The sequence below is a fragment of the Ambystoma mexicanum genome, chromosome 9 (genome assembly GCF_040938575.1).
Source record: "Ambystoma mexicanum isolate Mex_15411 chromosome 9, UKY_AmexF1_1, whole genome shotgun sequence".
In the NCBI taxonomy this organism is placed as follows: Eukaryota; Metazoa; Chordata; class Amphibia; order Caudata; family Ambystomatidae; genus Ambystoma; species Ambystoma mexicanum.
In genome coordinates, this window is record NC_090931.1 from 1,543,113,381 (window position 1) to 1,543,139,463 (window position 26,083).

At 47.3% G+C, this 26,083-nt stretch overlaps 2 protein-coding genes across 2 annotated transcripts in view; both read left to right on the plus strand.

The window, feature by feature from the left end:
- LOC138489487 (zinc finger protein 420-like) overlaps window positions 1-26,083 on the plus strand; it is a 251,712-nt gene that overhangs the window by 188,514 nt on the left and 37,115 nt on the right. The window lies entirely within an intron of this gene.
- The window catches only part of LOC138489484 (zinc finger protein 182-like), a 325,984-nt gene continuing 321,799 nt past the window's right edge, over window positions 21,899-26,083 (plus strand). The window contains exon 1 of the mRNA XM_069617224.1: window positions 21,899-23,527. The gene's annotated coding sequence lies outside the window, so the exon portion shown is untranslated. The remainder of the gene's footprint in view (window positions 23,528-26,083) is intronic.

Sequence of the window (26,083 nt, forward strand, 5' to 3'; positions counted from 1 at the left end):
GCGGGGCATTTTAGCAACCACGCGCAGGCCCCTTCAGAAGGTACGTTTATGGCAATTTATTTTTTATTTAAATGTGTATGGATGTGTATATGCTTGTGTTATGGGATTGTGGTGGGAGCAGCATGGGCGGCAGCACTGGGATAGTGGTGGGAGCAGGGTGGAGAGAGCCCAGGGTCTTTACTGGGAGTAGGGTGCGGTGACAGCACGCAAAAGTTCATAGCGTTTTCTACATACTGCCCATCTGGCACTTTTGGGGGGGCCCGGCCTGCCCAAACTTTGCTCAGGGGGGCCCAGGCCAAAAAAGTTTGAAGACCACTGAGGTAATGTGTTGTTTATATTAAATCAATTATTTGGTAAAATATGGGCAGACACACAAAGTTGTGATAAGGGTCGGCATTTTGTTAATTCAGCTATAAATGTCTATGTGTAACAGAACAAAAAGGAGGTACTTGAGTGTAAAAATGACATGGTCATATTAAATTATGGCAATATAATAATTTGGTAATTGAGAATAGATAGCCCTTAAGCTAAAAAGAATAATCAGGATATGTTGACCTCAAGATATTCGGACACACCACACGAAACCAGAGATGATATTAATGCAGGTTTTCGTCTGTTCTTAATTGGTAGATTGTATGGCACATATTTTGGTCTTGACATGCAACACGTTGAATGAAATTACGTGAAGTGAAACAAACAAAAAATTGTCCTGAAGACAGAACCGACGTGAAATATAAAGGAATATTGTTGTATATGGTATTTCTGAAATAGACGTTGGTTCTAGAAACATATCTGAAATGTTGACACATCTAATCTCCCCTAAAAAGGAGCTGTGACATCTATTCTCCTAGAAGAAAGAACTGTTTAAGAGGGTTTATGATTGTTGTTGGCACATCAAATTATAGTAACACTTGATGTTTTGATGCATACACACTAATAATGAAATAGGGTTTTTGAGTTATTGTGTGTTCACCACTTGTATAATTATTTTTTATTAGCATAGTTTTTATTATGAATATGTATTACAAATGAATAAATATTAAAATACGGATGTTATTTTTGACAAACAAGAGCTATCTCTGGAATTCTGTTGAATAGAAAAAGTGTGGATAGGTGTCAGGTGAATATGAGGCACATCCTTCTGGCTTAAAGGGTGGAAGCCGTTTTTGTGGGATTCTTTTGAGTACATGTTATATTGTAGTCCTCACCCTAAAAAGAGCCAAATACAGCTCAGTTGAGTTGACATGGTAACCATTGCCATAACATATGCATTTGGCAACATCTGTCATGATTCACCATTTCCGCCCCTTCTGAACTACGTGGTCCATCAAACACCGCAGCATCCTTTCGAGCATACTCCCAACATGGCCGACGCCATTACGAAGTTACCTGTCTAGTGTTTTAACTGACCTGCCACTTCCTAGAAAACAGACGCGCCCATGTGGCTCTGCATGTCTCAACGCTACCTTTCCAAAGTTCCGGCAAGTGTGTGTCTAACTTTCCTCTTCTCCCATGCTATCCCCCTTGTTTAGTGGTTACTATCCCTTCCTGATAATCATTGGTTCTGCCCGCGCTTATCGCTTGTGGAATTGTTCCTTCAACCTTCTCCTTGGGGTTTTAGCCCAGATCCATTCTGCACTCGTACTCTAACTTTTGCACAGTACGAGTTTCCAGACCCTTCCTGGTTTCCTTACCCTTACCGTACTCAGTCTACACTTACCTGATCCTCCCGGGAGTTCTGAACGCCAGCATCTCTACGAGACTGGTACCCTACCTGCACACTGGTGACAGAGGACACTCGCCCGTGTTTGTACAAATCCCGAGCCATCAGAAAGAAGAAAACACCTCCGAAGAACAAGACTTCAAAGGATAAAGAGGTGACATTCAAGGCAAAGTGTGACAGTTCGAGATGCCAAGGATTTGATATTGAAACAAATATGGAGGCCGCTGTTCAGGATCTCACGAGAGGAATGCAAGAGTTAACAACTGAAGTACAGAATCTTAAAGCCGACAATGCAGCATTAAAACAGCTTGTGCTATCCAGGGATTCGGCATTCCAAGAAAGTACAATGGTTGGGGGCATAGTGGACAAATATGATGGAACCACTAAGACACTACGCTCCTTCCTTGATTCTTGTCTAGTGGATTTTACCTTCAAACCATACTATTTTTCGACACCGAGGGCTAAAGTGGGATTCATCATCTCTCACCTTTCTGGAAACGCCTTGGCCTGGGCAACTCCTTTAGTGAATTCAGGAGGCCCGCTCCTGGACAACTATGATGGATTTGTGGACGCCTTCAAAATCATGTTTGACCGCCCTGAACAAGTATACAGTGCTCAAGAGAAACTATTGGAGTTCCAATAAGGTAACCAAGATATGTGGTCTTACGTAACCCGCTTTAAACAATTGGCCAAGGAGGCAAATTGGACTCCAGAAGCTTGTTTCACGTTATTTCATCATGGATTAAATGACGAGATCAAGGATGAACTGGCCAGAGTGGTCCGTCCAGGTTCCCTCCAGGCTTTGTAGATTTGTCCTTACAAATCGACTTCCGTTTCCAAGAGAGAAAGGCAGAAAAGAGAAAGACATTACCACCAAAGGTTCCCTTGGATTATCCTAGCCCTAAGGAAACAGCCCCCACTCACTCTCCAGATCCTGAGCCTATGCAACTTGGTTCCCTGCGGCGACCTATTTCTCCACAGGAAAGAATTTGTCGGATCAACACTGGACTCTGTATGTATTGTGCTTCTGACAAACACCTTGTAAGAAATGGCCCAATAGCTCCACCGCAGCGTTCGGAAACTGCCAGCTCCCGACCTTGAACAGAGCCCAGCTTTGGGAGAAAGGTACATGCTCCGAATCTTCTCCATCCGTAAACTGTCAACATTCAAATAGCTTGGTGATACTTCAGGTATTCCTGTCAGCCACCAATAGGGAGAAGTATTCCATCCTGTCCCTGGTGGATTGTGGAGCTATGGGTATTTTTCTAGACCATGAGTGGGCTTTGAAACACCATATTCCCAGAGAATCCACAGAGATCATACAGGCTGTCAAAGGAATGGATGGGAAACCATTATCTTCGGGACCCATAACCCAGAAAACTATGGAACTACTACTGTCAATAAACAACCACCAGGAGACACTATGTTTTGACATAATAAGGCAGCCCATTACCCGATGGTTTTGGGCATGCCCTGGCTCCAAAAACAAAACCCATATATCAACTGGGCAGCAGGTTCTTTGTTTCTAGGCTCAGTCCCAGAATATGATGCTACCTATTTCCACAGAAACCCAGGCTTCCAAAAAATCATCCATTAGTGTGTCCAACATTACCCAGGTGCCTGAGAATACATCTGAAAATTGTTGGTATTTCACATCAGCCATTGTTCAATCACTACCTCCCATCGTCCTGAAGACTGTGCTATCGACACTGAGGATTCTGCAGATATACCATTTGGAAGGATGTTTATACTTTCTGAACCCGAGAATACGTGAATACTTGGACACCAACATCGCCAATGGAACCATTTGTCCTTCTAAGTCCCCTGCAGGGGCATCCTTATTTTTTGTACCCTAGAAGGATACTAAAGAACTCCGACCCTGCCTGGGCTACCGGGGTCTTAATGAATGCACCCTTAAGGACCGTTATCCATTACCGCTCATCTCAGATATCCTGGAAGCGGTACGTGGCACCGTCATCTTTACCAAACTTGACTTATGTGGCGCGTACCATTTGATTCGTATGAAGGAAGGCGATGAGTGGAAGACTGCCTTTAGGACACCCTTCAGACATTTTGAATATTTAGTGATGCCATGCGGCCTAGCCAATGCTCCAGCAGTTTTCCAGTGCTGCTTTATGGACAGAGTATTTTCAGACATGCTATTCCTTTTTGTTATAGTTTATCTGGACGACATTTTGATTTATTCCAGTGATCCCATACTACAACAAGAACATGTGACTCTGGTCTTACAATGCCCGCGAGAGAATAAACTGCTGGCTAAGCCAGAGAAGTGTATTTTCCATGTCCCTACTGTTCATTATCTGGGTTTCGTCTTCGGTCCTCAAGGAATAGAAATGGATCCTGCCAAGGTTGATTCTATCCTTTCAAGGCTGGCTCCTACATCAGTAAAACAGATACAATCCTTCCTGGGACTTGCAAACGTTTATAGGAAATTCATCCTACATTTTCTGCCATAGTACAACCTATAGTTGCATTATTGAAGAAAGACATACCCTTCAACTGGTCGACATACCAGGAGACCGCCTTTCAAGAACTAAAATAAAGATTTACTTAAAGACCCATCCTGGCTCAACCTGACATTAATAAACCCTTCCTGGTGGAAACTGACGCCTCAGATTACGCCATAGGGGAAGTTCTAAAACAATAATCTGAGGACAAGGAAGAACCTCCCATTGCATATTTGTTTCGAACTTTGAACTTTAGCGAAACACATTACTGGAGAAGGAATTGCTTGCCATCCGGCATGCTTTTACTGAATGGCGTCATCTACTCTTGGGTGCCAAATTTCCTTCATAGGTTTGAACTGATCATCGGAATTTACAGGTCCTTCTGTCCCTGGAGTGTAGAAACAGTCGTCAGGCTTGTTGGGCCTTCTTTTTCGCCCAATACCAGTTTCACATACACCATGTACCCGGAACAACCAACGTAATAGCTGACGCACTATCCAGACGTCCTGATTACGAACCTGATGAAGCCTGTGCCCTTCCAAAGATGTTTCCCGAGTCTGTGTTTATTGCCCAAGCCAACTCTCTATTGGATAACATCAGCACTGAGACCCCACTCTCTGATCTCTGGAAGGAATACACCATGACGAACAGATGGTTTCTCACTGCCAAGGACGGTTACCTCTTCAAGGACAAGTGGCTGGTTATACCTACACAAAATCTGAGAACCAAGATAACAAACCTCTGTCATGATACCTTTCATTCCGGGCATCTGGGCATTACGGCTACTCTTTGACTCATCCATAGTAACTTTTGGTGGCCTAGAATGACGGATGATATAAAGGCATACACCCAAGCCTGTGCTGTCTGCAGTCAGAACAAGTGTGACAATAAAAAACCAGATGGTCTTCTTCATCAACCTGCATTACCGGATCTACCTTGGGAGATAATTGCCACCGATTTCATTGTGGAATTACCTCCTTCCAATGGCTTCACAACCATCATGGTTACCATCAACCTGTTTACCCATATGGCCCATTTAATTCCCTTGGATAAGCTACCATCAGCACAAGGAATTGCAGGAATTTTCTTGAACCACATCTTTAGGCTACATGGCCTCCCTTCCAAAATCATCTCTGACCGCGGACCTCAATACATTTCTCAGTTTTAGAAGTACTTGTGCAAAATGTTGGGTATTCAACATGCCTTGTCTTCAGGATACCATCCTCAGACCAACGGGATAACCGAATGATTAAATCAGATCCTAGAACAATACCTACGATGCTTTGCCTCCAAGGTCCAGGATGATTGGTCAGTTTTGATTCCAGTAGCGGAATTTGCATATAACAACTCTGACCACTCTACCATTAAGAAAAGTCCTCTCTTTTGCAGTCAAGGATTCCATCAATCTGTTCTGCCAACACTCCTGCCTCACTCCACCCCGATTCCTTCGGTTGATTCCTGGATAGAGCATTTAGACGTGAAAGGACACTTAGGACATTTAGAAAAAGCCAGGATGGATGTTAAACGATATGCTGATACCAGGAGGAGACCTGGTCCTATGTATGCCATCGGCGACAAGGTCTGGCTTTCCTCTAGACTTTTGCCTCGACACCTAAGCCCCAACAAGCTGGCTCCACGTTTCTATGGGCCCTTTGCGATAAAAGAGGTCATTAACGCTGTGGCCTTTCGACTACAATTACCAGATTCCTGGAAGAAGATCCATCCCGTTTTTCACACATCCTTGCTTAATCCTTATTCTCAAACCACCAGTACAGCTCTATGACCTACCCCGTACTCATCAATGATCAAATCGAATTTGAAGTCTCCAGGATATGCGATTCGAGATATAGAAGAGGTTGACTGCAATATTTAGTGGAATGGAGAGGAATGGAAAGGTTATCCACCCAGCGAACACATTTGGGAACCGGTGTCCAACATGAATGCCCCCCGTTTGCTACGGAGGTTCCATCTAACCCATCCAGGTAAACCTGGTGGATCACTGTTTAAGAGGGGGCATGCTGTCATGATTCACCGTTTTCGCCCCTTCTGGACCACATGGTCCATCAAGCACCGCAACATTGTTTCGAGCATGATCCCAACATGGCCGACGCCATTACGAAGTTACCTGTCTAGTGTTTCAACTGACCTGCCACTTCCTAGAAAACAGACGCGCCCCCGCAGCTCTGCACGTCTCAACGCTACCTTTCCGAAGTTCCAGCAAGTGTGTGTCTAACTTTCCTCTTCTCCCATGCTATCCCTTGTTTAGGGGTTACTATTCCTTCCTGATAATAATTGGTTCTGCCCACGCTTACCGCTTGTGGAATTGCTCCTTCCACCTTCTCCTTGGGGTTTTAGCACTGTTCCGTTCTGCACTCGTACTCTACCTTTTCCACAGTACGAGTTTCCAGTCCCTTCCTGGTTTCCTTACCCTTCCCGGACTCAGTCCATACTTACCTGATCCTCCCGGGAGTTCTGAACACCAGCATCTCTACGAGACTGGTACCCTACTTGCACACTGGCGACAGAGGACACTCGCCCGTGTTTGTACAAATCCCGAGCCATCAGAAGGAAGGAAAGACCTCCGAAGAACAAGACTTCAAAGGATAAACAGGTGAGATTCGAGCCAAAGTGTGACAACATCCATCTATTATTCTCTTTGCCCACCCAACAACCCTCAGGATCTAATTCTGCTGGACCCTCGGACCATTGTTTTATTTCATCTGGAGTGGCTACTGCTTGTATCTCTCTGACTGTCTCAACTCCATCCTCTATCATGCAGGACACTTTCTCTGCTGTTTCAACATACATGTTTGTGTGCAAATCAATGGCAGTTTGTTTGCGATTCGGTCAGCAAATGTGTTTCCCTTTCCTACATTACACATTATTTTCTTATGTGCATCACATTTCATTATTGCTAACTGCTTGGGAAGGGCAAGCGCTGACAACAGTCTCACTATCAGAGTGCCATGTTGAATCTTAGTTCCATGTGACTTCTGGAAGTCCCTTTCAGCCCATAGTCGGCCAAAATTGTGGACCACCCCGAAAGCATACTGGCTGTCAGTGTAAGTTTTTACACTAAGGTTTGCAGAAATTTCGCAGGCTCTGGCTTACGCTATTATTTCCACAGCTTGTGCTGAGTTATATGGGATTCGTTTGCTTTCTACAATAGTTTTCAGTGTAGTAATGGCATAAGCAGCAGTTGATGTGCCATTTGGTAATTTAAAACAAGAACCGTCACAGAACAGTTCTCCATCTGGCTCTTTCAGGGGAGTATCAGTTACATCAATCCTTCCTTTTGTCCCTTGTTCAGTAATAATTAAGCAATCATGTGGTAATTGTTTCTCACTCCCTTTTCCACTGGGAGGGGGCAATAACTCGGCCTGATTTAAAGCGCAACATCTCTTAATTTGAATATGCAGTGCAAATAGGATAATTTCATATCTTGTTAGTTGGGCGGATGCGAAATGTTGCGTTTGCGTTCTATTCAGAAGAACGTCTACTGAATGGGGTACCATCACGGTTAAAGAGTGACCTAAAACCATCCCCTCGGTTTGTTTTACTGACGCTGCAGCTGCAGCAACAGCTCGCAAGCAATGTGGCAAAGCACATGCAACAGGATCCAGCGTGGAAGAGAAATAACTGCATGGTCTATTTCTGCCCCCGTGTTCCTGAGTCAAAACAGCCAAAGCACATTCATCCTTCTCATGCACAAATAACATAAAACACTTCTCATAATTTGACGTGCCCAAAACTGGAGCTGAGCATAACGCAGCTCTGAGCAGGTCATAAGCTTCTTGACACTCCATGTTCCATGGCAAAGGTAAGGTAACATCCTTACTTGTCAATGCCACTATGGGTTTCACAATCATTAAAAAATTAGCAATCCACTGGCTACAATATGAAGCCATGCCAATTAAAGCCCTGACTTCCTTCTGTGTGTATGCAGTAGGCATATCAGATATGTTTTCTATACGTTCTGGTGTCAATCTTCTTCCCTCCATCGATAGGAGGTAGCCGAGATAGGACACCTCCTCTCGACAATACTGGAATTTCTTCAATGATGCCCTGTGACCGTGTGCCGTTAAATGTGTCAATAATGCGACAGTTCCTTTTTTACATATGGCCTCTGAATCTGCTGCTATAAGCAGGTCATCAATATATTGTAACAATACACATCCTGACGGTAATTCAAGCATGTCCAGTTGTTCTTTTAATGCTCTACTATAAATACTCGGACTTTCAGTGTAGCCTTATGGAATACGTGTAAATGTAAATGAGCGCCCTCCTAATATAAAAGCGAACACATATCTACTGTCTTGATGTACAGGAATACTGAAAAACGCGTTCTTCAAGTCAATCACACTGAAGTGCGATGCAGAAGCTGGAATCATAGTCTAAATCGTGGTTACATCGGGGACTAACAGGAATTGGGGATCAGCTACTTTGTTAACCGCGCGTAAATCAATTATAAAACGGTAAGGGATATCATTACCTCCTTTCTTGTAAACTGAAAGAATCGGACTATTGCAAATACTACCAGAAATCTCTTTGATTACATTTCTAATAATTAAATCTGACACAATATATTTCAATGCTCTTTCACCTTCACTCGAAATTTTGTATTGTCGAATACGCGGCAATGTAATTCCTTCCTTCAAAACAATTTTTACTGGTTCTACTTTCAAACATCTGACATCATTATCGTTCACTGCCCACACACAGGCCGGTACTTTACTCAATTCAGTTGGCAATGGCATGGATACAAATTGCGATACAGGAGTTTTTTGTGGCAAAATCGTCAAGTACACTCCATCAGGAGAACAATAAATTACTGCGTTCAATTTCTTCAATAGATTCAATCCCAACAAATTTTTGTCGGCAAAAGAAACTAGCAAGATTCACTAAATGGACCTAGTGTAATTGGCACTGGTTGTGAAACTGGACTAATCACTGGCATACCTGAGAACCCTACTGAGACATTTTTATGCCCTGACAGTGGTATATTTGGAACCCGTTGATGATCGATCGAACATTTTTGTGCACCTGTGTCCACTAGAAAAATGTGCTCCCTATTGCCAACCTGCATTTCTATGTAGGGCCCTTTCTGGTCAAGGGGAATAGGTACTGGTTCCAACCCCTGTTTCGGGCTGTCGTAGTGGAACAATATATCATCAGATGTAAAGTCTCCACAGTAATATGCATTGGAGGGATTATAAAAAACATTTCCACCATTCATGGTGCTCCGTTGTTGATTTTGATTAACCTGATTATCCTGAAATTGTGGCTTCATCTGATTTTTATTCTGCCCTGCTATTCCCAGACGACCTCTAAATGGTCTTCTCGAAATCGTCCCATTTCTATTCTGCAAGTGTGGGCATTGTGCTCGCCAATGGCCATCTTGTCTACCTATTGGACCCCCTTGCATGTTGGATGTTAATGCAAATTGGACTCTAAACGGTGTGTTCCTGCCACTTCTATTGTTGTTTGCTACCTGTTGCAGTAACACTCTGTTTTTCAAATCTCCTTTCTCCCTTATTTCCTTATCCTTCTCTGAATTTACTCGATTCTCATAATATTGGGCCATATCCAATACTTTGCTTTGTGATTTTGCTTGCCATGCACTTTCAGATGTCATTATTAATATCTGAATTTTCGGTAACAATCCTCTCACAAACTTATCAACAAACTATCTTTTTCCAGGTTCAGTACTTAGATCTGGACCACTAAAATCTGCAAATACATCTTCAAATCAGTTAAAATAATCTGTCGCTCCTTCCGATTTGCCTTGTAAGCAAGCAGTCAATTTATCCCAAACTATTCTCTTCTCAGGCCCTAAAGCTTTCAATTTCTCTACTATCTGCAAAGGCAAAGTTAAAATTACTTGCAGAGGCTTCTCCCTAGCATTTCTCTCACTATCAACTCTAATTAAAGTTTCCCATGTATCACCTAACATCGGTACATCATTTATACTTCTAATCTGCTTCCATATGTCCGCAGGAAGAATCACAGGGAACAATAAATCAATGTCACATAGCGTAAAAACAGACAAATTTAAAACAGATTCAATTTCTTTATAAAACCCTGCCAGATTTTTCCTAATGTCGGGAGCCGTCTGTTTTATAGTATTCTATTCTTGCCTAGAAAAGGGAACATGTACAAACTGTGCGATATAATTGGCTTCCATCTTTCGAGCTGGAGCCGCTCCATCAGCTGCAACCTCTACTTTCGGGACAAACGTGGGAGGCACCTCCCTCATGGGTAATTGCAGAGTAGGGGATTCTACCTCTGTTCGTCTATTAAGCAATAAAGCCAAATCAAGAGAAAAAGCAGTCGTTCCGGTGTCAGGCAAAATGCTCTTTTATAAATCGTCATTAAATCAGCAGGACAACACACCTTTTTCTTCATACATTCATCCTGCAAGTACTCCACCATAACCTGTAACACCTTTCTCTGCATTTCTGGTGTATACTGACTAAACATATCATGTACTTCAATCGGGGAAATGGCTGCATCCATAATCCATCTAAGCGCGTCTCGCGTACAAATTCGCATCTCTTCACGTACATCGTACAGGTTCTCGTATTTTTGCCGCATTATCTCGCAAATTGGAAAGGACATTCAAATCACGCAACTCTTGCAGTACTACTGTATTAGTCAAATCACTCGATTTTTAACAAGATAATCTCCCATACATTCTAACAATACCTGCTGTTCACCAGGGCCTCTATTTTCAGATATGGAACTTTGCACATCCACTTCATCGCCATGATCAATATACGTCTAAGCCCACTGTTTCAGTTTGTCTTTCCGTCCCTTGCTAATCGTATTTCGAGTCAGTCTAACACTTCCTCTTTCAGGCCCCATTGATGCAGAACTGCCAGCTAAAGCATATAACTCATATTCTGAAGGAGGTGGAGGAAATTATGTCAAAGGCGCAGAGGGGACGGCTACTGCAGGAGGGATGTAATGGTGGGAATAGCAACAGGAGGAGGTACATAAGGAGGCGTTGCAACTGGGTCAGTGCTTGAATGTTCATTCCTTCGCTCATTTAATATCTTATTTACCAGTTCGTCTGATGTATGCAAATCTTGTGAAGGATATAATTTCTGTATGCCTAATTGGAAGGCCCTATCCATGTTCCTAATGGCTTCTGTATGCTTCTGCTGATCCTGCTCTAGCGCTTTCTCTGTATTTGATTTATGTCTACGTGCGTGTTTTTCTCTACTTTTCAGGCACAGATTTGCTTCCTTTCTCCAGTCTCTTACAATGTCGAACACTGCAGGGCTGGCCTTTTTTGTAGCAAAACTGATTCTAAATGTTCTATACGTGCTAGTTCAAAACTCCCACTATTCGGCCAATGAAGGTCTGATACACTTCTGGTCTGCCTATGCCAAACCGCATAAAACACTATTGCCCCTATTCCGTATTTAATGTACATATCATGTGCTGGTGTCCCCTCGGGTGGCGTGACCTGGCCAGTTTCCAAAGATTGTCTACCGCAATGCAATGAAAAAATCTCACTAGACAGGAAGACAATTTCCCAGGCATGGTTAACATTTACCCTTTTTGTACCGTGGGCGTTTGTACTTGCAAGTGCAACTCTCAACCAATATCAGGATGTTTAAGAATCAGGGCATGACTCACCTGATCAACCAATTCGTCTCTCAGGATGCCATTCACCCGTATAGAGGCGCAACCAAGAATCGGCACGACCACGTGTCTGGCTCAATTTGCCTCACTTCCAGGACCCTCGCCTTGATGCTCTCTGGCCGCTGCTCGTTGATCAGGGATCGGCTGTGTACAGATCTCCAGAGGAGTCTCTAATCACTTCTGCAGGGGCGTCCTGAACAACTTCTGATCCCGGTCCGACAGCTTCATCCTCGACCTCGTCACTGCCTTCAACGTATGCAATGGAGCATTACAGGGAGGCTCTCTATTCGGGCGCCATCTTTGTTAGACCATACATGGAAATAAGGCACAATAACCATATACCCAATGACACGTCAGTCGTGAGGTTCGATTTCCAAACAAGTCTGGTTTTATTCAAAGTATCTCAGTCGGCCGACTGGGACTCAAAGCCTCACGACGTGTGTTCCCAGACACCGTGAGATGCGAGAGAGAGAGCGAACAGCGCTCAAGCAGTCATATATATACATAATACATCATCCTTTGCTAATCCTATTCGTCCCGCCCTTATACATGTCATACAGGCTAGGGTTTGGTAATTGACAGTTAGGACACGTCTTCATTTAGTCTAAACATTAGTTATTCTAGAAAAGGCTGCAGAGACACTTTTCTGTTATGAGGAACATGGAGCACTGGCACAGGAAGGATATCTTGTTCTTAGCAGAGAAACATTCCAAACAACGTTATCTGTTCGCTGCGGCTCATGAGCTAAGGGTCAGACAGTTGTAAGGCAGAAAATACCATCCTTCGTGAAGGAGCACTGCTAGCTGCATATAATTCATGTTTAACTGCCTTAAGACAAACCGGCACCTGGGCATTGATTAGTTGAGGCTTCTGCACAGCTTCAAGGCCTTAGTGAGAGGGAAAACAATGTATTTCTGCATGGCTCTACATTCCTGCCTATGTTAGTATTTCAGAGTTCAAGCCGTGGCCTTGCACCGTGTGTGGATGTAAAGCATAGAATATATTTGCAGAGCGTTACAAAGAAAAGAAAATGGACAACATTTACAAAATGGACTCCCTATGGTCACTTTCAGGTTTCTTAGTTTGCGAAGTTTGTCACATGATGCGATTTCCTTCTGGCCAACATACTATTCGTACCATTCGGACTATGTGATTACTTTTTCGGTATAACAGCCTGGCCCCTCTTTCATGCCCCTTTCTTAGTTGTTTGGCTCCTCTTGTATAGTGCTGACTTATTTTTGGATTACCCTGACATTTGAGTGGAACTTTATGGACGTGTTTCTCTTTCTGGATTTTTTTCAGACTGGCTCCATTGCGAAGTTTCTCTGATAGCTGCGTCCTCGTGCCGTCCGGGGTCAGGTCCTACTAACTCCACTAATTATTTCCTTCTCCCATGCCGTGTGCTTCCTTTGGGATTACCTCCTTCTAGAAACCTGAGATTGTCTCTGCATTCTTCCCTGGCCCATTACGTACTCGCTGGCTAGGAACCCTTACCGGAATCCTTAGGTGAGTGCCCACGTGATCTTGTACAATTGATATTCAGGGTCCTTACCTACTGCTAACACAACCTGTCCCTTTTCAGATAAAGTATGGGTCGTCCAAAACCTGAGATTACCAGACGTACCCTGAGTGGATCCGGTGGTGGTCCATAATGCTTAGGTGGGGTCCCTCTTCCTGAGTTGCTTCAGATATTATAATGGTGTCCGTCTTCTTTCACAGCTTGGCGATATCTTGGTGGTCCTTATCGCCCTTCCATTTGAACCTAAGATTTCCCTCAGGAAAGTCTCCCTCGATTGACGAGACCCTTTATTGGGTTCTTTACTGATTCCCCCAAGACCCGCTGATGCTGACAGAGGTCTATGACCGAATCTTGAGGTACACCAGGAGAAAGAGGAAATACAGAAGAATGATGACCACCCCAGGAGACAGAAAAAGTGCGCTTAGAGAGGTAAGAGTGGAAACAGTCGAGAACAGAGTCACGAAAGACAAGATGAGATAGAGGTAAGAATGATTGACTGGTTGACTGCGTCAAAGGTGGCCGACAAGTCGAGAAGAACTAAGAGGGAAGGTATCTTAGAATAACGAGAAAACACGAGAGAATCAGAAACAGAAAGAAGGGCCAATTCAGTTGAATGGCGTTGATGAAACCTGGTTTGGAAAGGAGGAAGGAGAGAGTTCTCATTTCCAAAGCGAGATACAAGAGATACCTGTTAACTTGTAATTGCACGCAGAGGACCCCCAACATTAGTGTGTACATGCTGTCGGGTCGCCTGTGTGGAATTCTCAATTTTTACAAAATACAGTACTAGTAGCATTAGTGGTAGTAGTAGTTTGTCTTTTATAAAGCGCCTTTATCCCATTAGCATGGCCTCAATGTGCTTGTGGGGGAATGCCCTTGGGGGACCTAAGTCCAAGGTATGGGAACATTTTCAGAAGGGTTAGAATGCATGTATGTATTCGGGAAATTGGGTGGGATGGCTGTGCCCCAATATGCTACCCAAAAGGTCAGGCATGTGGTTGGGTGCTGAGAGGTGGTCAGGAGAGTGCGCAACTGCAAGAGACTTGTTATTTGTCCAGCTGAAATGAATGTTTGTCATGGGACATAGCTGCGCTCTGATGGCAGAGATGGTGTGCTTTGTGTTTTAGTCTGGATTATGGAGTTGAATACGTGCGGGTTGGCAGACGTGCCTCAGGCTAGCGTCTACTGAAGTGATGCATAACTACGTACCTTGACACTAAGTTGGGTCTTTGCTTTGGTGTAGCCGTGAATCAGGCTGCCTGGTCTACTTAGAAACGATGCTTTACCTTTCTGGAGAATTTACTGGGAAGATACAAACAGTGTCATGGCCTAGGTGTCATGAAGGTAAGCGTCAAGTGGGGAACGTTTGTCAGGTTGTTAAGGGGAAGAGGCTGTTTTTGAGGGACTTCCTGAAGGAGAGGTGGTCCTCTTTGCAGCAGATGCTGAGTGAAAGGGAGTTCCAGAGGGTGGGAGCTTGGACGGAGAAAGAGGATCCTCCAACTCTGGTGGAATTGAAAGAGGGATCACCGGAGGAGTGCAGAGCCAGATTCAAGGTTTCTGGTGGGTTGGTAGAGTGTAAGCTTGTGTTGGAGGAATTCAGGGCCTGTCCTGTGGAGGGTGCGGTGGGTAATGAACATTGCTTTGAAAGTCGCCCATTTAGAACCCTAAGGACAGGAGTGGAGTGGGAAATGGGCAGAATCGACGCTCTACTCTTTCCTTTTACACTCTGTTTTTATAAAAGATGTAAATGCCACGGGCAAATAACGCTTTCCATGTGGTATTTATAATGGATTCCTATAACATACCGCTACTTTCATGGGGCAGATTCCGAAGGAATGCACTCGTTTTACGCCTGCGTGTAAATCTCAAGCAGGTGTGTGTCATGTTTGGTGGGGCCTTGCTAGATAACTTACTGAGCATAGACATGGGAGAGACGACATTGCAATTATGTTCCCTGGTTCTGAGCATTTAAGGAGCAGGAGTAGGCACATGTACCCGGAGAGAGCTGACCAATGGGAACCTGCGAGCGGGGCCTTTAACTGATCTCCAGCTGATGAGATTACATTAAGCTTCCCAGAGATCCTCCCACAGCTTCTCAGAGAGGCTCTTGAGTGGCCCTCGGGGGTACCAATGGGAACCTGCGAGCGGGGCCTTTAACTGATCTCCAGCTGATGAGATTACATTAAGTTCCCCAGAGACCATCCCACAGCTTCTCAGAGACGCCCGTGAGTGGCCCCCGTGGGTACCAAAGGGAACCTGCGAGCGGGGCCTTTACATACATGCCAACATTCTGTGACCAAAAATCTGTAGGAATCTTAAAGTTTCAAAAATAGTCAGGCGAGGAGGTAATGATAGGAATAGGGCGTGTCAGCAGCCCATTGTCATTGAATGAGCCCGCCGCCGCGGGTGCATTCAATGACAATGAGGCGCCTGCCACGCCTTCTGCCATCACGCCAGCTCGGGGGAGCCCTTGAAAGACTCGCCGGAGTTGACGTGGTGGGGGGCTAATGGCGCCTTTTGTGAAAGGCACTCGCGGCGGAGGGGCGCCCTTAGCCCACCGCCGTGCGCGCCTTTTACATCAAAGGCCTGCATGCTGCGCCTTCTCCCGCTACGCCAGCTCGAGGAAGTCCTTGAAAGACTCCCCCGAGCTGGCGTGGTGGGGGGCTAATGGCGCCTTTGGCCAAAGGCACCCGCGGTGGAGGGGCGCTTTTAGCCCACCGCCGTGGGTGCCTTTGACATTAAAAGCCTGCATGCTGCGCCTTCTCCCGCTACGCCAGCTCGGGGAAGTCCTTGAAAGACTCCCCCGAGTTGGCGTGGTGGGGGGCTAATGGCGCATTTTGACAAAGGCACCCATGGCGGAGGGGCGCTTTTAGCCCACCGCCGTGGGTGCCTTTGACATTAACAGCCTGCATGCCATGCCTTCTCCCGCTACGCCAGCTCGGGGAAGTCCTTGAAAGACTCCCCCGAGTTGGCGTGGTGGGGGGCTAATGGCGCATTTTGCCAAAGGCACCCACGGCGGAGGGGCGCTTTTAGCCCACCGCCGTGGGTGCCTTTGACATTAACAGCCTGCATGCCGCGCCTTCTCCCGCTACGCCAGCTCAGGGAAGTCCTTAAAGACTCCCCTGAGCTGGCGTGGTGGGGGGCTAATGGCGCCTTTTGCCAAAGGCACCCGCGGCGGAGGGGCGCTTTTAGCCCACCGCCGTGGGTGCCTTTGACATTAACAGCCTGAATGCCGTGCCTTCTCCCGCTACGACAGCTCGGGGAAGTCCTTGAAAGACTCCCCGAGTTGGCGTGGTGGGGGGCTAATGGCGCCTTTTGCCAAAGGCACCCGCGGCGGAGGGGCGCTTTAGCCCACCGCCGTGGGTGCCTTTGACATTAAAAGCCTGCCTGCCGCGCATTCTCCCGGTACGCCAGCTCGGGGGAGCCCTTGAAAGACTCCCCCGAGCTGGCGTGGGCAAAAATTTTTTTTTTTTACAACAAAAATCAGTATTTGGTGTCAAAAAATCGGTAGGCAGTAGGACTGCTTAAAAAGCGGTATCCTACCGCCTAAATCGGTAGGGTTGGCAATTATGCCTTTAACTGATCTCCAGCTGATGAGATTACATTAAGTTCCCCAGAGATACTCCCACAGCTTCTCAGAGAGGCTTGTGAGTGGCCCCCAGGGGTACCAATGGGAACCTGCGAGCGGGGCCTTTAACTGATCTCCAGCTGATGAGATTACATCAGGTTCCCTAGAGATCCTGGCACAGCTTCTCAGAGAGGCTCGTGAGTGGCCCCCGGGGGTATCAATGCGAACATGCGAGCGGGGCCTTTAACTGATCTCCAGCTGATGAGATTGCATTAAGTTCCCCAGAGATCCTCCCACATCTTCTCAGAGAGGCTCGTGAGTGGCCCCCAAGGGTCAGGGGGAGCCTCTATGAGCATGTGAAATAGAGATTTTGGAGCTTTGATACTGACACGGTCTCTGGAGAATGACCCCTAATGATCACACACAGCACACTCATACCTAAAATGCCCCCTAATGATCACACACAGCACACTTGTACCTAAAATGCCCCTTAATGATCACACTCACACAAACAGGCCCGTTTCTTGGCCTCTGACCACTTTCGCACCACTTGGGGTGGGGGGCATAAGCACAACAATTAAAACACTTCAGGTCCCCCTGCAGCTAAGACCAGCCCCTCCCATCAAAATGCAGGCAGGAAACTGCTAGTGGTGGGCCATTAGTCACTGAATGTTTTCATGCTGGCATTGTGATGGGAGGGGAGGTGGTCTGGGGAGTGAGCGTGCATTGTAGGCAGCCATCTCCCAAAATAATAGCTTAAAGCAGCGCTATTTCTTTCATGCTGCTTCTTTTCCAAACTATATATCAATTCCACTTAAAACCACTTCCATGGCACTGGTGAGTTACTTCATTATGCTGATAATAGTTTTGACCAGTGTTGCTGAGTAAATATTCTTTGAGCCACGACCCGATTTAGTTATTTATGTATGCAATGTTTGTCGGGTACATTGACACGGATAATTTATTTATTTATGCAATGTATCCGACAAACATTGCATGAATAAATAAATATACAGGTACCCGACAAACATTGCATGAATAAATAAATAATCTGGGTCCATGTATCCTTATAACAAGTCAACAGTCAGACTTTACTGTATCAAAGGATACACTTATTCCCATTCAAAGAATTGGAAAGTGATTGTTTATTGGGTTCAGGTGTCTCCTTGTCATTGCCCTTTTGGCTTAGGTTGCCTCCTTCAGCATCTTGTTATCTGCAGCCTAAGTGGGACTGGGGCATACAATTGGGCACCAATGAAAATGTGGGACACCGTTCAAATGGCGTTTCATTCCTTGTGTGAGGGACTGTTTGACTTTGGGTAGGAGTCCCTTAACGGTGTAGTTTGGGAGTTATGCGCGGGGTGCAGTGGTGTTGGTGCACGGGGTGCAGTGAGGTTAGCGTGCGGGATGCAGTGGGCGTGGCACGCGGGGTGCAGTGGGAGTGGTGCATGGGGTGCGGTGGGGTGGGCGCGCGGAGTGCAGTGGGAGTGGCACACGGGATGCGGTGGGAGTGGCGCACAGGGTGCAGTGGGAGTGGCGCACAGGATGCAGTGGGAGTGGCGCGCGGGGTGCGGTGGGAGTGGCGCACGGGATGGTGTTTGGGGGGGCGCATTCCTAGTGTTTCGCCATGGGCACCAAATGGATTACAAACTGCCCTGCACACAACACACGTATACCTAAAGTGCTTCTATCATTAAAATCCATGAAGTGCAATCCTGCTATTCAGTACAAAGAGCAATTTGTCAAATTCACATTAAAATGTCACCCTGAACTTATTAATGATATGATATTATATGGCATTTATAACACGCCTATAAACAAGTGTTTCAAGGCGCGACGAGGCAGCAAGGGAGGGGGAACAGAGGGAAGACAGACAACGATCTGAATGACACCTGGCCTTACTAGGCCAGGTGTCATTCAGATCGTGCAAGTGCAAGGGAGGGAGGGGGGAAAGGAAAGTGCGGGGCGCGGGGGAGTGCAGTACATGGGATAATACAATAACAAGATAAATAAAAGAACGGCCAGCTGGTAGCAAGTGCAGCGTGAGTGCAGACATAAGTGCTGGTGGAGGGACTGTAGGGATACAGAAAACAGTCCCCAAGTTCAGAGGTTGCCAGGGAGGGCTAGGGGCCCAAGGTCAGATGGGTGGCCAGGTAACCAGTGCAGTATCAGTATCAGTCAGGACGTCAGCAGGGGAGAGGGAAAGAGGGGGAGAGAAGGCAGAAGCAAAGAGGAAGGTTTTAAGGTGCTTCCGGAACCGAAGATGGTTCTCCTCAAGTTTCAGGAAGGCTGGGAGGCTGTTCCAGAGGGAGGCCCCAGCAGAAGAGGGTGATCTACCACCAACTTGTTGCTGGGGGAAACGACTGACCCTGAGGGAGTTGGAGGCAGATGAACGGAGAGCTTGAGAGGGAAGATATTTAGGAAGACAGAGTTTAAGGTACTGAGGCCCCAGGCCCCAGAAGGCCTTGTGGACGATGCAGAGGGTTTTGAACGTAATCCTCGCAGCCACTGGGAGCCAGTGCAGGGATTTCAGTCCTGGAGAGATACGATCCATGGGCTTGAGGCCAAGGACAAGTCTTGCTGTCCTGTTCTGGATGAGTTGCAGAGGGTGTAGAGTAGAAGCAGGAAGATTTAGAAAGAGGCTGTTGCAATAGTCCAGCCTAGAGAGAACCAGAGCTCTGGAAACAGTTCTTCTTAGAGACATCAGAGATGTGAGGAGAGAAAGAGAGTATGGAGTCAAAGATGACCCCGCGGTTTTTGGCCTTGCAGGTGGGACCAGAAAGAGGGCTAAGAGAGGCCGGCCAGAGAGCAACAGGAAAGGAGGGAGTGGGTATGCCGATGAGGAAAATCTCAGTCTTACTGGCATTAAGGCAGTGGTCATTGGCGGCACACCTCTCCTGGATAGCAGACAGACAGTCAGAGATGAGGGACGGAGAAGAGGTGGCCGAAGGTAGCCTGAAAATGAGCTGAATGTCATCTGCATAGCACTGAAAGTTGGGGCAGAGAGCAGCGATGCGGTGGGCAAGGAGTGCCAGGTATTGGGTGAACAGCCAGGAAGAGAGGTTAGATCCCTGGGGGGCACCACAGGTAGATAAAAAGATAGCAGAGAGGAAGGACCCAAGTTGGACCTGGGAGGGTCGGTCAGAGAGGAAGGAAGTCAGCCACGCCAGGGCCTGACCAGTGATGCCTAGGTTATCACAGAGACAATTAGGCAGGATGATATGGTTGACAGTGCCAAAGGCTGAAGAGAGATCAAGCAAGATGTGGACACAGGGGGTGTTACAGTCAAGGTTGGAGAGCAGGTCTTCATGGATGTTCAGAAGAGCAGTTTCCGTGCTTCTGGCAGCTCTGAAGCCAGACTGATGGTCATGAAGACAACCAACATATTCTGTGTGGAGATTAAGCTGGGAGATGGCCAGTTTCTCCAGGAGCTTGCCCAGGAAGGGAGTGATGGAGATTGGGCGATAGTTAGCCGGGCAGGAGGGATCGGCAGAGGGTTTCTTAAAAAGAGGGTGCACAAGGGAGTGCTTCAGGGGGGATGGGAAGACTCCAGTGGTGAAGGAGTGGTTGCAGAAGTCCGCCGTGGCAGGAGCCAGGTTGTCAATGTGGTCCTTGATGGTTTTGGAGGAACAGGGGTCAACATGTTTTTACAAGACTTTCATAGATCGGACTTGTCTAGAAACCTTGTCAGCAGAGAACAGGGGAAAGGCAGAGAAGGAGGGAGGAGAGGTTGCTGCAAAAGGGCCAGAGAATGAGCTGGGAGTATAGGGAGGGGAGAGGAGGAGAGTGAGGACAGGATGTCCTGAGTTTTGGAGATGAAGGGAGAAGCCAGTGCCGTGCCGAGGGCCTGGGAAGGGATGGGAGAGGTAGAAACTGCAGCAGGATTAGCCAGTACCTTTCAGATTTTAAAGAGTTCGGCCGAGTTGTAGGATGTCGCCGTGACGCGGGCTTGGATATGAGCTCTCTTCTTGGTGAGGACAGAGAGCCGGTATTGCCTTTGGAGCAGGCGGCAGGCCAGTTTGTCAGAGGATGTACGAGAAGCACGCCATTTCCTCTCGACCACCCTGCACTTGCGTTTAAGGGTGACGAGGTCTGAGTCATACCAGGAGTTGCACTTGGCTTTGGGCTTCAGGCGGATCCTCATGACAGGAGCAAGGATATCAAAGGTTTCAGATATAGCAGAGTGGAGCGTGGAGAGGGATGTGTCAGGGTGAGAGTCAGCCGGAAGGGGATAGGAGGGTGAGAAAGCGGCAGCGAAAGCCTCAACTGACACACGCTTCATGGGTCGGATGACCGAGAAGGTGGGTGGGAGTGATGGAAGTGGCTTGGCCTGAGGCAGCCTTCTCAACTCACACACTTTTGGCAGGTGTCACCAGGCTTGTAAACAGCTGACTCACCCGCCAAGCCTCCAGCACTCCCATTCGTTTCAATGGGCCTCTCTCCCGCCAAAACTAAAATCGGGTGTTTTCAGCTACCTTTATGACACAAAAGGTTGAGAGCTATGCCTGAGGCGTAGAGAGGGTGAGCTGGAAGGAATGAGGTGTGCTTTTAGAACAATTCGCCCCCGCCACGCTGATGTATTGCGAATGTGGAGTGTAGAAAAGAGATGAGTTTATGTGCAGAGCATCCCTATGACAATTTACTAACTGAGCAGAAATAAAATATTGTTGACCATTGGCTCAGAAAGATTTTCGAGTGGCTTTGTTTGGTATTCATGTGTATTCATTCATCCAGGGGTATCCCACCCGAGTTGTCTTCCCTGGGGTCTCAGTGTGGTTGTGCAGTCATTTGTAGGATTTAACACTTCTTCTTTGCTTCTATCCTTGCCATGGAGACGGGACATGCAGTAGTACTGCAGAAGTACGTGTCACATGCCATGTCGAGCTCCTACCCTAGTGCATCTCTGCGCATGTCTGGGTTATTAGTGTACCTGGTTCTGCGCAGCCGCAGTGCGGTGCTGGGGGGGGGAGCGGGCAGGTGGGCCACCATAGCGGATATCGGGGAGAGATCACAGGAGAGAAATCCTTCCTGGAACACAAGAGAGAAATCCCCTCCATCCAGGATATAGGAGAAAACTCCATCCAGGAACTCAGGAGGGGAATCCCCTCCATCCAGGATCACGGGAGGGAAATCCATCCAGGAACTCTGGAGGGAAATCCCCTCCATCCAGGATCACGGGAGGGAAATCCATCCAGGATATAGGAGAAAACTCCATCCAGGAACTCAGGAGGGGAATCCCCTCCATCCAGGATCACGGGAGGGAAATCCATCCAGGAACTCTGGAGGGAAATCCCCTCCATCCAGGATCACGGGAGGGAAATCCATCCAGGAACTCAGGAGGGAAATCCCCTCCATCCAGGATCACGGGAGGGAAATCCATCCAGGATATAGGAGAAAACTCCATCCAGGAACTCAGGAGGGGAATCCCCTCCATCCAGGATCACGGGAGGGAAATCCATCCAGGAACTCTGGAGGGAAATCCCCTCCATCCAGGATCACGGGAGGGAAATCCATCCAGGAACTCAGGAGGGAAATCCCCTCCATCCAGGATCACGGGAGGGAAATCCATCCAGGATATAGGAGAAAACTCCATCCAGGAACTCAGGAGGGGAATCCCCTCCATCCAGGATCACGGGAGGGAAATCCATCCAGGAACTCTGGAGGGAAATCCCCTCCATCCAGGATCACGGGAGGGAAATCCATCCAGGAACTCAGGAGGGGAATCCCCTCCATCCAGGATCACGGGAGGGAAATCCATCCAGGAACTCTGGAGGGAAATCCCCTCCATCCAGGATCACGGGAGGGAAATCCCCTCCATCCAGGATCACAGGAGGGAAATCCCCTCCATCCAGGATCAGGGGAGGGACATCCATCCAGGATCACAGAGGAAACTCCATCCAGGAACTCAGGAGGGGAATCCCCTCCAGCCAGGATCACGGGAGGGAAATCCCCTCCATCCAGGATCACGGGAGGGAAATCCATCCAGGAACTCTGGAGGGAAATCCCCTCCATCCAGGATCACAGGAGGGAAATCTCCTCCATCCAGGATCACGGGAGGGAAATCCATCCAGGATCACAGAGGAAACTCCATCCAGGCACTCAGGAGGGGAATCCCCTCCACCCAGGATCACAGGAGGGAAATCCCCTCCATCCAGGATCACGGGAGGGAAATCCCCTCCATGATCACAGGAGAAAACTCCATCCAGGAACTCAGGAGGGGAATCCCCTCCATCCAGGATCACAGGAGGGAAATCCCCTCCATCCAGGACCACGGGAGGGAAATCCATCCAGGATCACAGGAGAAAACTCCATCCAGGATCTCAGGAGGGAAATCCATCCAGGATCTCAGGAGGGATATCCCCTGGCCTCCATCCAGGATCACAGGAGAAAACTCCACCCAGGATCTCAGGAGGGAAATCCCCTCCATCCAGGATCACAGGAGAAAACTCCATCCAGGAACTCAGGAGCGGAATCCCCTCCATCCTCACAGGTGGGAGATCCATCCAGGATCACAGGTGGGAAATCCCCTCCATCCAGGATCACAGGAGTGAAATCCATCCAGGATCGCAGGAGAGATGCCCGGACAGGAGTCACAAGAGGTGAGCTGTGTCTGTTGTTGTTTTCTTGTGGCCAGGAGTCATTGCTGGACAAAGGCCATCACACCCACCTTCATCCGGACCTGGTCTTTTCCCCAACAACGCATTGGATTCTGGGAGCTGGAGTTTCACTTGTTCCATTACCTTTGAAACTATACGGCCCACCATTCCTAGCATGCAATGTGCTGTTGAGTAAAGGTGACTATTAAGGCACGGGGCCAGTTGCCAGCCATGCAGCCCTTTGGTTGGTATTTTGCATTTATTAAGGGGAAAGCTGAGGGCTTCTCTCAACAACACCTTGCAGGGCGCTTTACAAGGGCAGGTGGTGAATAGTAAGCAGGAAATGATGGCAGTGGGGCGGGAAGGAGGGTGTGGGGGGGGTGAACACTTATTTACACTCGGGGGCAATGGAGGGCGAGGTTGGGGGATGAGGGAGGGATAATACCGTGTTGCAGAGCTGCCAAGTCTCTCGCATCTCCCAGGAGTCTCCAGCAGCACAGGACATCTCTGAGCTCCTATCAGTGACTTTATTCCTAACGTGGAGTTGGCTGCAGGGATGTTCCTGGCACCCCCTCCCTCAGCCACCCTGTGAAGCAGCAGTGAGGGGAGGGGTGTTGCCAGCACTGCACCGGGCATGTTTCCCAGTGCCAGCTGTGGCCCCTCTGTATGATGTCATCGCCTTTACCATAATTGTAGCAAAATTATACACCTGTGAGTGACCTCACCCTTCCCTGAAATGTCATCCTAATACCCTCACTTTCCCTGCAGCATTTGACCTCCTTCTCCCTTAAGCTTGTGCCCCTCCCACTCCTTCTGCCCCTTCCCGGCAGGACGGGGGAGAGAGAGAGAGAGAGATAGGTGGTGGGTGGGGGGGGGGGTGTACGTGTGTGTGTCTCACAGTCACAGTCACAGCAGGGGGCAGGGCTTTGTTACTAGAAGTAACACTAAAATGAGGGTCGGTCATTCCAAACGAGAACCACTACAGATGTCCATGGGACTGTGAAGGATTAGTCGTAAAGCACAGCTCTCGAGTTTCCCCGCCACATGAGAGTAGACGAGGAAGTGCTGTTGTAGGCTTTGCATTCTGGGATTTGTAGTACCAGAATGCAAGGATTAAAGCAGGACTGGATGAGCTCCCTAAGCACGTGACGGCGAAGCTTTAGAGCTCTGGGTGCACATTCCATTCCTTTTATTCACTGTGATTAGGTCCATCAAGCATCACACATTATTTAAATGACAAATTAGCAACTGAAATAGATGATTTAACATTATACATGTATAACAATAATTAAGAATCTAACTTAACTTCTTAATTTGATCCCATCATTTACAAACCGTAAGGAAGCGGATTCCGAAAGACGATCGTCCACATCAAGAGCTAACATGTTACACGTGTGCACAGGGCCATATATGTTAAGTACACACCTGCATTAAAAGCTGAGTGTCGCCCCCACACATCAGTGGCATATCTACACCTTCCACCCTCCCCGGGTAAATTCCTTCTGGGACCCCCCCACCATCAAGGAGGACAATACATCAAAACTCAGCATCATTTAAACATGTTTTATTTTATTCATAGTTTATTGTACTTAACATACCGCTTAAATATTACGTATTAGACCAAGTATGTTTACCTTTTAAACAAGAAGAAAAAAAAAGATGTAACAAGCATGTAGAAAATGATCCTGAGTCATGAGTACAGAGCATGTACATCTGGAAAATGAGGACCTTATATACAATGTCTAAAATAAATCACTTGCTTACAGTGCAACATGGGACACATTACCACAAGAGGCTTACTAACACCATTGCACAAGCTACACTTCACCAGTTCCTTCGGTAGCATTCTCTGTCTGACTAAAACTCCAATGTCTGTTAGTAACCAGGAGTAAGAGGAGCGAGGGAAATGAGCTCCGCATGAGGCCTCAAGGTCTTCATAAGCAGACCCGGAAGGTCCCGCTTGCACACCATGACATCATTCCCTCTGACTGAGGCTTGAGTTGCCCAACATCAACTGACTGGCAATTGTTGAGGTGAATAGACGCTTTCTGGGACTCAAGGTGTTCATAAGCAAAGCCGGGAGGACCCGCTTGCACAGCATTTCCAGTATTCCCTCTTATTGAGGCTTGAGTTGCCCAACATCAATTGACTGGGACTTGTTGACCTGGATAGACGTCTTCTGGGACTTAAGGTGTTCATACGCAAAGCCGGGAGGTCCCGCGGGCACAGCATTTTCAATATTGCCTCTTACTGAGGCTTGAGTTGCCCCTCATCAATTGACTGGCAATTGTTGAGGTGAATAGACGCTTTCTGGGACTCAAGGTGTTCATAAGCAAAGCCGGGAGGTCCCGCTTGCATAGCATTTCCAGTATTCCCTCTTACTGAGGCTTGAGTTGCCCCTCATCAATTGACTGGCAATTGTTGAGGTGAATAGACGCTTTCTGGGACTCAAGGTGTTCATACGCAAAGCCGGGAGGTCCCGCGTGCATAGAATGTCCAGTATTCCCCCTTGTTGAGGCTTGAGTTGCCCAACATCAATTGACATCAGCTGTTATTTAT